Source organism: Hemiscyllium ocellatum, chromosome 39 (assembly GCF_020745735.1).
Source record: "Hemiscyllium ocellatum isolate sHemOce1 chromosome 39, sHemOce1.pat.X.cur, whole genome shotgun sequence".
Taxonomy (NCBI): domain Eukaryota; kingdom Metazoa; phylum Chordata; class Chondrichthyes; order Orectolobiformes; family Hemiscylliidae; genus Hemiscyllium; species Hemiscyllium ocellatum.
Window position 1 is genome coordinate 7,489,579 of NC_083439.1, and position 12,752 is coordinate 7,502,330.

Here is a 12,752-nt window from a genome sequence, read left to right on the forward strand (position 1 = left end):
ACATTGTACTCTTGACTAGTGCTGTTCTCAAATTGCTGTGTTTCCTGTGTGGACCATTAATGCACAGAAAGCTGTTGTTCTTGATTTTTTTCAAAGTTACCCAGTCCAGATACTGCATTTGCAAGGAAAGTACTAATTGTGTTTCTTGGGGCTGTCTGCATTACCGTATAAATTGAAGGTAAATTAAGGGACAATTACTTTCATTATATACTGTGTGCCCTACCACCCCATTGAGGTAAGATTAAAAACAATCACTTCAAAAAGCTGACTTAGCTGGCAACATTTAAAGTTTTAATTTTCCCTCCCTATGGAGACTGGCCATTTCAAGTTTGTGCACTCAGTAGGAAGTAGTTGTGTTCAATTCAACCAATGAACCTGTCACTGAATGGCTTCATAGGGAGTAATAGTTATCATGCTTTTCTAACCTGGATACCAATCGAGGAGTATCAAAGTCAGGAAACTTAGCTACCACCTGTGGTGCACAGCAGTCCTGGAAGTTTCCTGGCTCAAATGGTGAACAGTTACACTTCATGTGGAGCTGATCTCTGACAGCCCACCAGCAATCTATGCTTTCTGTACTTGTTATTTATTTCTTTTTCTGTGGATAATCTTGCAATTTATTTCATTTATTCATTCTCCTTTGTGCCAATATTTTGCATTTATAGGGGAAAAGGAAAAATTGCCAGATAATTTGTGAATTCTCAACAAGTGTATCAGTTGTTTCCTAGGGGTTTAAAGAGTATTTTCCCACTGTTCAATTCCATGACACAGTGCTTGACCCCAGCAATGCACACGGTAAATCCTAGGATTTAAAGAAATGCCACATTTCTACTCCTTTGCACAATAAGTCTACGTTCTTTATAGGTCATCTTATAATCCAGTAGTTAACTAAGGAAAGAGCAAAATATGACAGATGCTGGAATGTGAACTAAAAACAGAAAATACTAAAACTATTCAGCAGTTTGTCAGATAATATCTGGGAGGAGAAACAAAGTTTGTATTTCAGGTCGATGAACTTTTATTGTGACGTTAAATTATCTTCTTTCTTACAGAAGTGCCATAGGGTACCTGTCCTGCTAAGTCCCTCAGATTCACAGTAGTTCACAGAAGGAGGCCATTTGGTGCATCCTGTCTGCACTAGTCAACAAACACCTGACAACGTTAATCCATTTTTCTAGCCTTTGGCCTATACCCCTGGAGGGTATGGCAATGCAAGTGAATATCTAAATTGTGCTAAAATGTTACGAGGGTTTCTGACTTCAGACAGTATGTTTCAAACTCCCAACACCCTGTGAGTAAAAAAGAAAATATTCTGAACTCTCCTCTTAGTCTTCTACCTCCTACCTTAAATCTGCGCCCACTGTTTATTGACCTCCTTACTAATGTAGAAAGTGCCTTCATATCCACCCTGTCTATGGCATTCATAATCATATACACGCTATCCAGTCCCCCTTAACCTTAGCTGTTCTATGGCAAACAATCCCAACTCATCCAATATCTTCTCATGACTCGAATAGTATTCTAGTAAATCTCTGCACTCTGCAACGCAGTCACGTCCTTCCTATAATGTGATGACTGTGACTACAGATAATATTACAGTTGGGCCTAACCAGTGTTTTACATAATTTGAGCATGACTTCCTTGCTCTTGTATTCTATGCCTTAGCTAAGAAAGGCACCACACACACAACATTAGCCACAAACAGCTAAGATCCAGCACCGAGCTGTGCAGAGCTCCATTGAAAACAGTATTCCAGTTGTAAAAGCATCCCTTTACTGACACCCTCTGTTTCCTGCCTGTCAGTCAGTTTTGGGTCCAATGTCCCTCTTTACCATGGGCTCTTACATTCTTCACAAGTTGAGGGTAGTAAAGATGGGAAACCTCATAATCTTTAAAACATACGTAGATGAGCACTTAAAATATCATCACTTTCAAAGCTTTGTGCTGTCTGCTGGAAAGTGACATTAATGTCTCTTGATATGTTGCCATAGATTTAGTGGGGTGAAGGGCCTTTTCTGTTCTTTATGACTCCATGATTCAGTTTGCCATGAGGGACCTTGAGAGCCTTGTTAAAGTGCATGTTAACACATCAAATGCATTACTGTCATCAATGCACCTGGTTACATCCTGAAAAATGTTGATCAAATTTGTCAAAACAACTTTGTTTTAACACATGCATGCTAACTGTCCATGATGAATCTCTGATATATTCTTTCCTTTCAAATTATTTCTAATAATTTCGCCAACGGTAAGATTGATGATTGCCCAGTAATTTCTTGATCTATCCCTTCTTCACTTTATTAACAGCAGTGTTTGCTAACACCTGTTTTTTCTGGCAGTTCCGCATGCATGCTAATTCAGACACTGAATTTGGGCGCATGGTACAAGACATTGTGTCATTGCGTAGAATGTACGTGTTAATTCATACAAAAGTATTGCAGTGCACATGTGCATTGAAGTGTTTGCTTTTGAAATGGGATTCAGCAATGGAAAGTCAAGACATAGGGAAAAAGGGAGAATTGGGGAGGGAAATGGGAAGCAGTAGGTGGGAATCTGGACTGGTTGTGGGGAGTGACTCCTCCCCAAACTCCAACCCCTCCCCTGGCTAACCCCCTTCTCCCAGAACCTAATATCTCCCTATCCCCCTCCCAGGTCCCAAACTTGTCTGCTCCCCATCTCCCAGGTCTTGATCCCATTCCAATTCCCGTCTCTAGGATCCCGATACTGTCTTATTCCCTCTTCACCTGAAACCATTTACATGTGGGATTTAAAGCAACATGTGCACAAGCACTGATGTGAGCAAATGCAGCCTTTGTTAACAGTGAGATGATGTAACCAGTCCTTCAGTCCACTGGCCAATTAGGATTACAAGGCCCAAAATATCTCCTACCTCTGCAGCCAGGGATGTATCTCATCCAGCCCTGCAAATTTCTTCTCTTGATAGGCTGCCTAACCCTCGAGCAACTATCTTCCCACTCCACCCCCATTAATTTCTTCTAATGTTTCATTGTCTTCCACTTTGTTGTTTACACTTGCTTGATATTTTCCATTACGAAAATTGACACATTCATTGAGGATTGTACCTATATCTTCCAGGTTGACATACACATTTCCTTTTATTCTACTCGCCATTGCGTTCTCATGCACTCTGTTGGCTTTATCATTTCCATTTAGTTCCCCATTATATAGCTTGCATTCCTGTAGGAACTCTGCCACCTTGAGCCATTGGTATCTGTCAAAAGCTTTTCTTATTTTCTGAATCTTAACCATTGTATCCCTTGACACCCAAGGTTCTGCACTCTTCAAGGGATCATACTTGCTCCATACTGTCACTCTGACAAATGTTATCTGTGAGTTGTTACCCAGAATCCACTTGGGCCAATTTATAGCTTAACTTAGTGAAGATATCTTAACTTAGTAAAGTTAGATTTGCCCCTTCTGAGAATTTTTATTCCTTATCCATTTCCATAACTATCCTAAATCTAACTGCTCTCTGGCCACAATGCAAAATGCTCCCTTCCTTTTCCATTAATTCCTGCAATGTGGGCTTCACTGACGAGAAAAGTATTTTATTACTCCTCTCTAGTTGCCCTTGAGAAGGTGATGGTGAACTGCTGCCGTCCATTTGCTGTAGGTGGATACATAATTAGGGAGAGTGTTCCAGGATTTTGACCCAGTGCCACTGAGGGAACACCATCAAACCAGCAGATAAAGGGGGTGCAGTGGTAGTTTGGCGCTCTGACCTTTACACCACTGAAACCAGACGCCAACTCGAAGACACCTCCTCCTACCACCCCCTCGACCATGACCCAACCCCCCATCACCAAACCATCATCTCCCAGACCATACAGAACCTCATCACCTCAGGAGATCTCCCTCCCATAGCTTCCAACCTCATAGTCCGGGAACCCGACACCGTCCGATTCTACTTCCTTCCCACTATCCACAAGCCTGACCACCACGGCCAACCCATTGTCTCAGCCTGTTCCTGCCCCACCGAACTCATCTCCACCTACCTCGATACTGTTCTATGCCCCCTAGTCCAGGAGCTCCCCACATATGTTCAAGACACCACCCATGCCCTCCATCTCCTCCAAGACTTCCGCATCCCCAGCCCCCAATGCCTCAGCTTCACCATGGACATCCAGTCCCTCTACACCTCCACGCACTATGACCAGGGCCTCCAAGCCCTCTATTTCTTCCTCTCCCGACGTCCACAACAGTACCCTTCCACTGACAATCTCATTCGTTTGGCTAAACTGGTCCTCACCCTTAACAATTTCTCCTTCGAATCCTCCCAATTCCTCCAGACCAAAGGGGTAGCCGTGGGCACCCGTATGGGCCCCAGCTATGCCTGTCTCTTTGTCAGCTACGTAGAACAGTCCATCTTCCGTAGTTACATCGGCACCACTCCCCACATCTTCCTCCGCTACATTGATGACTGCATTGGCACCACCTCATACTCCCGCAAGGAGGTTGAGCAGTTCATCAACTTCACCAACACATTCCATCCCAACCTTAAATTCATCTGGCCCATCTCTGATACCTCCCTTCCTTTCCTGAACCTCTCCATCTCTATTAATGACGATCGACTTGACACTGACATTTTTTACAAACCCACCGACTCACACAGCTACCTGCATTACATCTCATCCCACCCTACCTCCTGCAAAAATGCCATCCTGTATTTTCAATTCCACCGCCTCCTCCGTATCTGCTCCCAGGAGGACCAGTTCCACCACAGAACACACCAGATGGCCTCCTTCTTTAGAGATTGCAATTTCTCTTCCCACGTAGTTGAAGATGCCCTCCAAAGTATCTCATCCACATCCCACACCTCTGCCCTCAAATCCCACCCCTCCACCCTTAACAAGGAAAGAACCTCCCGGTCTCCACTTTCCACCTTCGCATTAACCACATCATCCGCCGACATTTCTGCCATCTCCAAACAGACCCCACCATCAGGGATATATATCCCTCCCCACACCTTTCTGCTTTCCACAAAGAGCGTTCCTTCTGTGACTACCTGGTCAGGTCCACATCCCCCAACAACCCATCCTCACATCCTGGCACCTTCCCCTGCCACTGCAGGAACTGTAAAACCTGCACCCACCCCTCCTCCCTCACCTCTATCCAAGGCCCCAAAGGAGCCTTCCACATTCAAAGTTTCACCTGCACATCCACCAATGTCATTTATTGTATTCGTTGCTCCCAATGCGGTCTCCTCTACATTGGGGAGACTGGATGCCTTCTCGCAGAGCGCTTCAGGGAACATCTCCGAGACACCCGCACCTATCAACCCCACCGCCCCGTGCCCAACATTTCAACTCCCCCTCCCACTCTGCTAAGGACACACAGGTCCTGGGCCTCCTCCACCGCCGCTCCCTCACCACCCGACGCCTGGAAGAAGAACGCCTCATCTTCCGCCTCGGAACACTTCAACCCCAGGGCATCTATGTGGACTTCACCAGTATCCTCATTTCCCTTCCCCCGCCTTACCCTAGTTCCAACCTTCCAGCTCAGCACTGTCGTCATGACCTGTCCTACCTGCCAATCTCCCTTCCCACCTATCCGCTCCACCCTCCTCTCTGACCTATCACCTCCATGCCCACTCCCATTCACTTATTGTACTCTTTGCTACCTTCCCCCACCCTCCTGTCTGATCTATCACCTCCATCCCCACCCCCATTCACTTATTGTACTTTTGCTACCTTTCCCTACCCTCCTCTCTGACCTATCACCTCTATCCTCACCCCCATTCACCTTTTGTACTCTTTGCTACTGCCCCCCACCACCCATTTATCTCTCCATCCTGGAGGCTCCCTGCCTCCATTCCTGATGATTACTGGTTTGATAGTTGAGATGGCTCAATCTCAGGTCTGTAGTTGATACTAAGTTGGTCAGAGGTTGTCCATGTGGTGGATTAATGAACTAGCACCTCCCCTAGTGCTTCAAGTGTTGACATTTTCCACAAAGGTATACAATGATGATCATTTGCTGAAAATGTGTTGCTGGAAAAGCGCAGCAGGTCAGGCAGCATCCAAGGAACAGGAAATTCGACGTTTCGGGCATAAGCCCTTCATCAGGAATTCCCGAAACGTCGAATTTCCTGTTCCTTGGATGCTGCCTGACCTGCTGCGCTTTTCCAGCAACACATTTTCAGCTCTGATACTCCAGCATCTGCAGATCTCACTTTCTCCTCAATGATGATCATTTCCCCTTTCATGTGAAATCAGTATTGTTTGTTCACTACTTTTAATTTAAGAGATATAGCAAATTATTTTAATTGCTCTAACCCTATGCTTTTAAGGGAAGAAAACAGATTAACAATTTGCAGTCCTGAATCAGCATTGCGAGCTTATCTTGTGCAATCTTATTTATTGGAATATCTTAGTGGACATGTTGCCCATGAATTACTTTCCTTATCAAATATATAAAGATAACAACATTATATTTTAGTACATCTTAGGCCAGGCACAACATCCACAACATGCATTGCTATTCCTGATGAAGGGCTTTTGCCCGAAACATCGATTTTCCTACTTCTTGAATGTTGCCTGACCTGCTGTGCTTTTCCAGTACCGCTCTGATCTAAACTCTGGTTTCCAACATCTGCAGTCCTCACTTTTGCACACTGAGGCAACAGCAGTACGGTGAGTGGATTGGAAGGGAACTTGCAAGTTGTGGTGTTTCCATGTGTCTGCAGCCTTTGTCCTTCTCAATAGATGCTGCTGGTCGTGGGTTTCGAAGATGCTATCTAAGGAAGTACTGATACACCTTTCACCTACCGGGCTTATTTCCAAATATTACGTTGAGAATTACCCCCTCCCTTGTTGGGTTTTCTATATACTGACTAAAAATATTTTCCTGGATGCAATTTAAGAATTTTCTACCTTGCATTAAAATTATGCCCGTTAATATTTAGGTAGCTGAAATTGCATTCTGTTTCTGCCTTATTCTTACAGTTCTCTGAAACTTGATTACATATTTTATTCTCTATCTTTCCCTAACTGTTTGGGGGCTTATAGAACATACACCCAACTGCATGTTTGTCCTTTGGTGATTTTGACTTCTATCTATGTGGTCTCATTTGACAGTCCGTCTAAGATATCATCCCTCCACACTTCTACAGTTGATTTCTTGGTCAATTCTATAACCCTTTCGTCTTCCATCCCCTCTTCTATCTCAACTAAATACACTATCTCCAGCCATGTCAGCTGCCAATCATGCCCATGTTTTAGCCAAGTCTCAGTTATCACTGTGATATAATACTCCCACAGGTCTATCTGTGCTATCAGCTCATCTAGAACATAGGACATAGGAGCAGAAATTAGGCCATTCAATCCATCAAGTCTGCTCCACCATTCACTCATGGCTGATAAGTTTCTCAACTCCATTATCCTGCTTTCCCCCCGTAATCCTTGATACTCAAGAACCTATCTATCCCAGTCTTAAATATACTTAATGACCTGGCCCCCACAGCCTTCTGTGGCAATGAGTTCCATAGATTCACCACTCTCTGGCTGAAGAAGTTTCAACTTATCTTCGTTCTCAAAGTTCTTCCCTTTACTCTAAGGCTATGCCCTCGGGTCTTAGTCACTCCTACCAGTGGAAATATCTTCCCAACATCCACTCTGCCCAGGCCATTCAGTATTCTGTATGTTTCAATTAGTTCCCCACTCATCCTGTCATCCTTCTAAACTCCATCGAGTATAAACCCAGAATTCTCAAACATTCCTTGTATGTTAAGCTTTTCATTCCTGGGGCCATTCTCATGAACCTCCTTTGAACACGCTCCAGGGCCAGTACATCCTCCTGTGATACAGGGCCTGAAAGTGTGCACAATACTCCAAATGTGGCCTGACCCGAGCCTGATAGAGCCTCAGCAGAACGTCCCTTCATGTTCTCTCAAAATAAATGCCATCATTGCATTCGCCTTCCTAACTACTGACTCAACCTGAAAGTTTACCTTGAGGGAATTCTGGGCTAGAACTCCCAAGTTTTTTTCCACTTCAGATTTCTGAATTTTCTCCCCATTTAAAAAGTAGTCCATGCCTCTATTCTTCCTATAGTAAAAAATGAGGTCTGCAGATGCTGGAGATCACAGCTGCAAATGTGTTGCTGGTCAAAGCACAGCAGGTTAGGCAGCATCTCAGGAATATTCCTGAGATGCTGCCTAACCTGCTGTGCTTTGACCAGCAACACATTTGCAGCTCTATTCTTCCTACCAAAGTACATGACCTGACACTTTCCCATGTTGTACTCCATCTGCCACTTGTTTGTCCTTCTCCAGTCTCCCCGCCTCCTCAATGCTACCTGTCCCTCTACCTACCTTTGTATTGTCTGCAAACCTAGCCAGAATACCCTCAAATCCTTCATCTAGATCATTAATGTAAAAAGTGAAAGGTTGTCCCCACACTGAGCTTTGTGGAACACCACTTGTCACTGATTGCCATACTGAGAAGGACCCTTTTATCCTCACTCTTTCTGCCAGACAGCCAAGCTTCTATCCATGCTCACACCTTGCCCCTGACACCATGGGCCCTTATCTTACTCATTAGCCTCCCATGTGGCACCTTGTCAAAAGCCTTCTTGAAGTCCAGATAGATAACATCCATTGGCTCTCCTTGGTCTAACCTGCTTATTACTTCCTCAAAGAATTCTAGCAGATTTGTCAGGCATGACCTCCCCTTGATGAAACCGTACTGACTTTGCCCTAGTTTACCATACACTTTCAAGTATTCAGAAATCTCATCCTTCACAATGGATTCCAGGATCTTGCACACCATTGAGGTTAGGTTAATCAGTATGTAATTTTCTGTCTTTTGCCTTACTTCCTTTTTAAACAGGGTTGTCATGTTAGCAATTTTCCAGTCCTCTGGGACCCTTCCTGATTCTAACGATTCCTGAAAGATCACCACTAATGCCTCCGCTATCTTGCAGCTATCTTCCTTAGAACTCTGGTGTAGTCCATCTGGTCCATCTGTCAATTTCCTGAGGCTCCTTGCATTAAACTTTGTTCCATGCAGACTTGCTAAATCAGCTTTTTTCTTCTCTAGTCTAGATCTCCTCTGCCTTCTAGACTCATTGAGTTTTAACTCCTAATTCCATTTCAGTATCTCTGTCCTGAACTACCATCCCCCTGCCAATATGATTTAAATCTGCCTCAATAGTCTTAGCAGTTCTCCCAATGTGGATTTTGGTTCAGTTCCTGTAATCCATCAAACTTGTGGAATTACCATCTCACCTAGAAACAATCCCATTGTCTCAGGCATCTAAAGCCTTTTCCCTTGCATCATGTCTCACACATTCATCTGCTCTATTCCCTATCCATAGACTCTCTGCTGAGCAGCCTCAGGAGTCATTTATAGATATGACATCTTTGAAGTTCCACTTTTCAATTTCCTACCAAACACCCTGCTTATAGGACTTCACTTCTCTTCCTTCCTATGTCATTGATTCCAATGTGGACCACTAGCTCTGGCTGTTCATCCTCCCCTTTCAGAATGCCCTCCAGTCATTCCATAACATCCTTGACCCTCACAACCAGAAGGTATCTTATTATCAGATTTACAGCCACATCACCTGTCTGTTCTCACTAATGAATCATCACCAGACTTCCTCGTTCCCTATGCAGCTGGACCATCCGTCGTGTGAAGGCTATGGCTGGCCTTCAGAGAGGAATCATTGTTCTTACCATTTTCCAAGGTTGAAAAACTGTTTGCAAGCAAGATGCACTTGGTGAGAGTTCCTCATTACCTGTCTGGTGCCCCACCTTTTTTTCTTCTGGCAGTTATCCATTCCTTCTCAGAATGTTAGTTCCTTAAGTTACAGGGTGACTACAGCCTGCAACATATTATCCACCAACCTCTCTGCCGCACCAATGTATTATGGTGCTCAGAACCTTGAACCTGAAGCTTGGTTTGCACCAACCAGAGGCATCTCCTGCACACTTAGTGTTCCAAACTGCCTGGAGCATAACCAGGAGCAGGCGGGTGGGACTCATTTAGTTTGGGATTATGTTTAGCATGGACTGGTTGGACCGAAGGGTCTGTTTCCATGCTGTATGACTCTGTGTCAGGCTTGAAATCTCCAGATTTACCTCAACAAAACAGAATATAGACCCTTTGCTTTTGTTTTACCCTCAGTCCTACATAAATATAGACTATAAAAACTTGTTTTGTATAATTTTATTTCACGGATGTAGACATTGCTGGCTAAGCCAATATTTACTGCCCGTCCCTAATTGCCCAGCAGGCTGTTAAGAGTCTATCTCATTGCTGTGAGTCTGGGGTCATGTGTAGGCCAAACCAGGTAAGGCAGCAGTTTCCTTCCCTAAAGAACTTTAGTGAACTAGATGGATTTTTTCCACAATCAGCAATGGTTTTGTGGTCATCATTATGAAACAAGTCCCACTCAAGTCAGTTGCCAGTCTTTCTATTACTCTGTGCAGGTCCTCACCTCACCACTTCCTCTCAAGTCTAAAGTCTTACCAGCATTTTCTGTTATCATCCTAACTGTAATGTCACCTTGTTTGGTAATGAAGCTACTAGATAGTGGGATACTTCCTGATTCCAGAACAAGCACCAGCATTATATGAAAGCATGGACTGGTCATCTGGCAAAATATGTTTCTACACATTTTACCAAATCCTTCAGTATTTCTGGCACATTATGTCACAGTAGTTTAATGTAAACTAACATATGCCAACACCTGGTGTACATTGCTTTGTATGAAACATTTTGAATTCATTGCCAGGGTCATGTATAACTATGAATGCATGTTGTTAGGGTTTGCAGATGCTGAGCTGGCTAATCGCAGTATGGATGCAAGCTTGCTTTACTTTATTTGAAAGCTAATTTTGGAGAGTAAATCAAAAGACAAAGCATTCAGAATTGTAGTCCGTGGACCAAATGGCTTTTTGTACAATGTTCACAAACTTACTCTTTCTACATGCCATGTGCAATTCAGTTGTCAGAGATTCTGCCCAACCATTTCAATTTGTGAACTAAGATTCTGTTCTTTGTTCTTCTGCTCCCAGAAATTTAGTCAATAAGAACTTCAGAATGTCAGCTTATATTTGGCATGATTTATGTGCTTTTGCCCAGACATCTTCCTCCACTCAGACTTTCTCGATAGAATAGAAAGCCTGGTACAATGGAAGCTTTGAATCCAGATTAGACAGCAACTTTCAATATAAACTACAACTCTTATCCATGTTTAATCCCGAGCAAATATTATTCATATGAACTTGTTTCCTCTTGCTGAGCAGTGCCAACATTCTTAAAACTAGAGCATTTAAAGTTTAGGAAACGTGTGTTGTTGCCAGTTCTCTGCAAGAGCAACTCAGTTTTTTGTTCACTTTTCCTATAACCTTGCTCTGTTTTTATCTTTGGGTTCTTAGCAAATTCCTTTGCAAAGCCTTAATGTTGCCTCCACCATGCACTCAGTAGATCCTAACCATTTGCTGAGTCAAAAGAGTTTTCCTCATTTCACTTTGGTTTAATTTTTTTTTGCTGATTATCTTGTGTCAATATTCTTTGGTTCCCAGCCCTACCACTAACAGAAATAGTCTATCTTTGTCTGCTGTGTCTAGACCTCCATGAATTTGAACACTTCTAACTATGTTCTTCGCAACCTCCTCTTCTCTAAGGTGAACAACCCAGCTCCTCCAGTCTATCCACACAGCTGAGGCCCTCGTACCAGAAACTATTTTCACAAATCTTTTATGCACCCTCTTGAATACCTTCACAATCTTCTAACTGTGCTGTGCACTAAAGAACAAGAAATTGTCCTCCCATTGAACCTGAACCAATGTTGTCTCAAAGTTCATACAACTTGCTTACTTTTGTAATCAAAGCACTGAATTCATTTGCCTCATTAATCACTTTGTCAACATGGCCTGCCATTCTGTGATTCAACTTCCCCTTGCTAAATGTCCAAGGAATCATAGTCGTCCTCTTCTCTAGCATATTTCTATGTATAATTGGCTTCAACTCCATTCAACCTCTCTGAATATCTGAGATTTTGGGCAGTATTACAGAAGCTTGGTGTTCTTCTCAATCAACTTCAGTTTCCTCCTACCACCCTCACATCTGAATCATTATCAAAACTGTTTCCCTTCACCTCAAGCATCTCCACGTTTCCACTCCGATCACCTGTCTATTTTTAAAAATCTCTTTAGTCTTGTAATCTCTGTCTCACTAACATACACAAAAACGCACACATACCTCATTTGCAGGTGGCTACTTTTCGTTAATCTTAGTATATGAAAAGGGGTTATTGTATACAAAAACAGAAATTGTGAGAAAAAAGTTAGCAGGTCTGGCAGCATATGTGCAGAGAAAGCAAAATTAACATTTTGGATCTAGTGACCCTTCCTCAGAATTCTGAGGTTTTCCAGCAGTTTCTGTTTTTGTTTCTGAACTCCGGCATCCCCAGTTGTTTTTTTTTATTTACAGGTTATTGTATGTTGTAAGACATGCATAAGCGTTTTCTTTTCATTACATAACCATTCAACAGAACAAAGTGCAAAAGTTCAAATTCTTTGCACTGGGAGATATAAATAAACTTTTCTATCCTTGCTAATGTACTGTAGATCTCGTGATTCTACATTTCTAACTTAATAGGAGCTAGATCTCTATTATGTCCCTGAATAATATAGAGCTGTTCTGGAACTCTCAATTATATCAAGCAAGGCATCTTGCTTAGAGTGCAGCATCACTGCGTTAGAGCATTAATTTACAAGGAAT

At 43.1% G+C, this 12,752-nt stretch overlaps 1 protein-coding gene across 6 annotated transcripts in view; it reads left to right on the top strand.

Moving 5' to 3' along the window:
* Nucleotides 1-12,752, top strand: part of map2k5 (mitogen-activated protein kinase kinase 5) — a 393,643-nt gene that overhangs the window by 379,764 nt on the left and 1,127 nt on the right. The gene's annotated exons all lie outside the window — the stretch shown is intronic.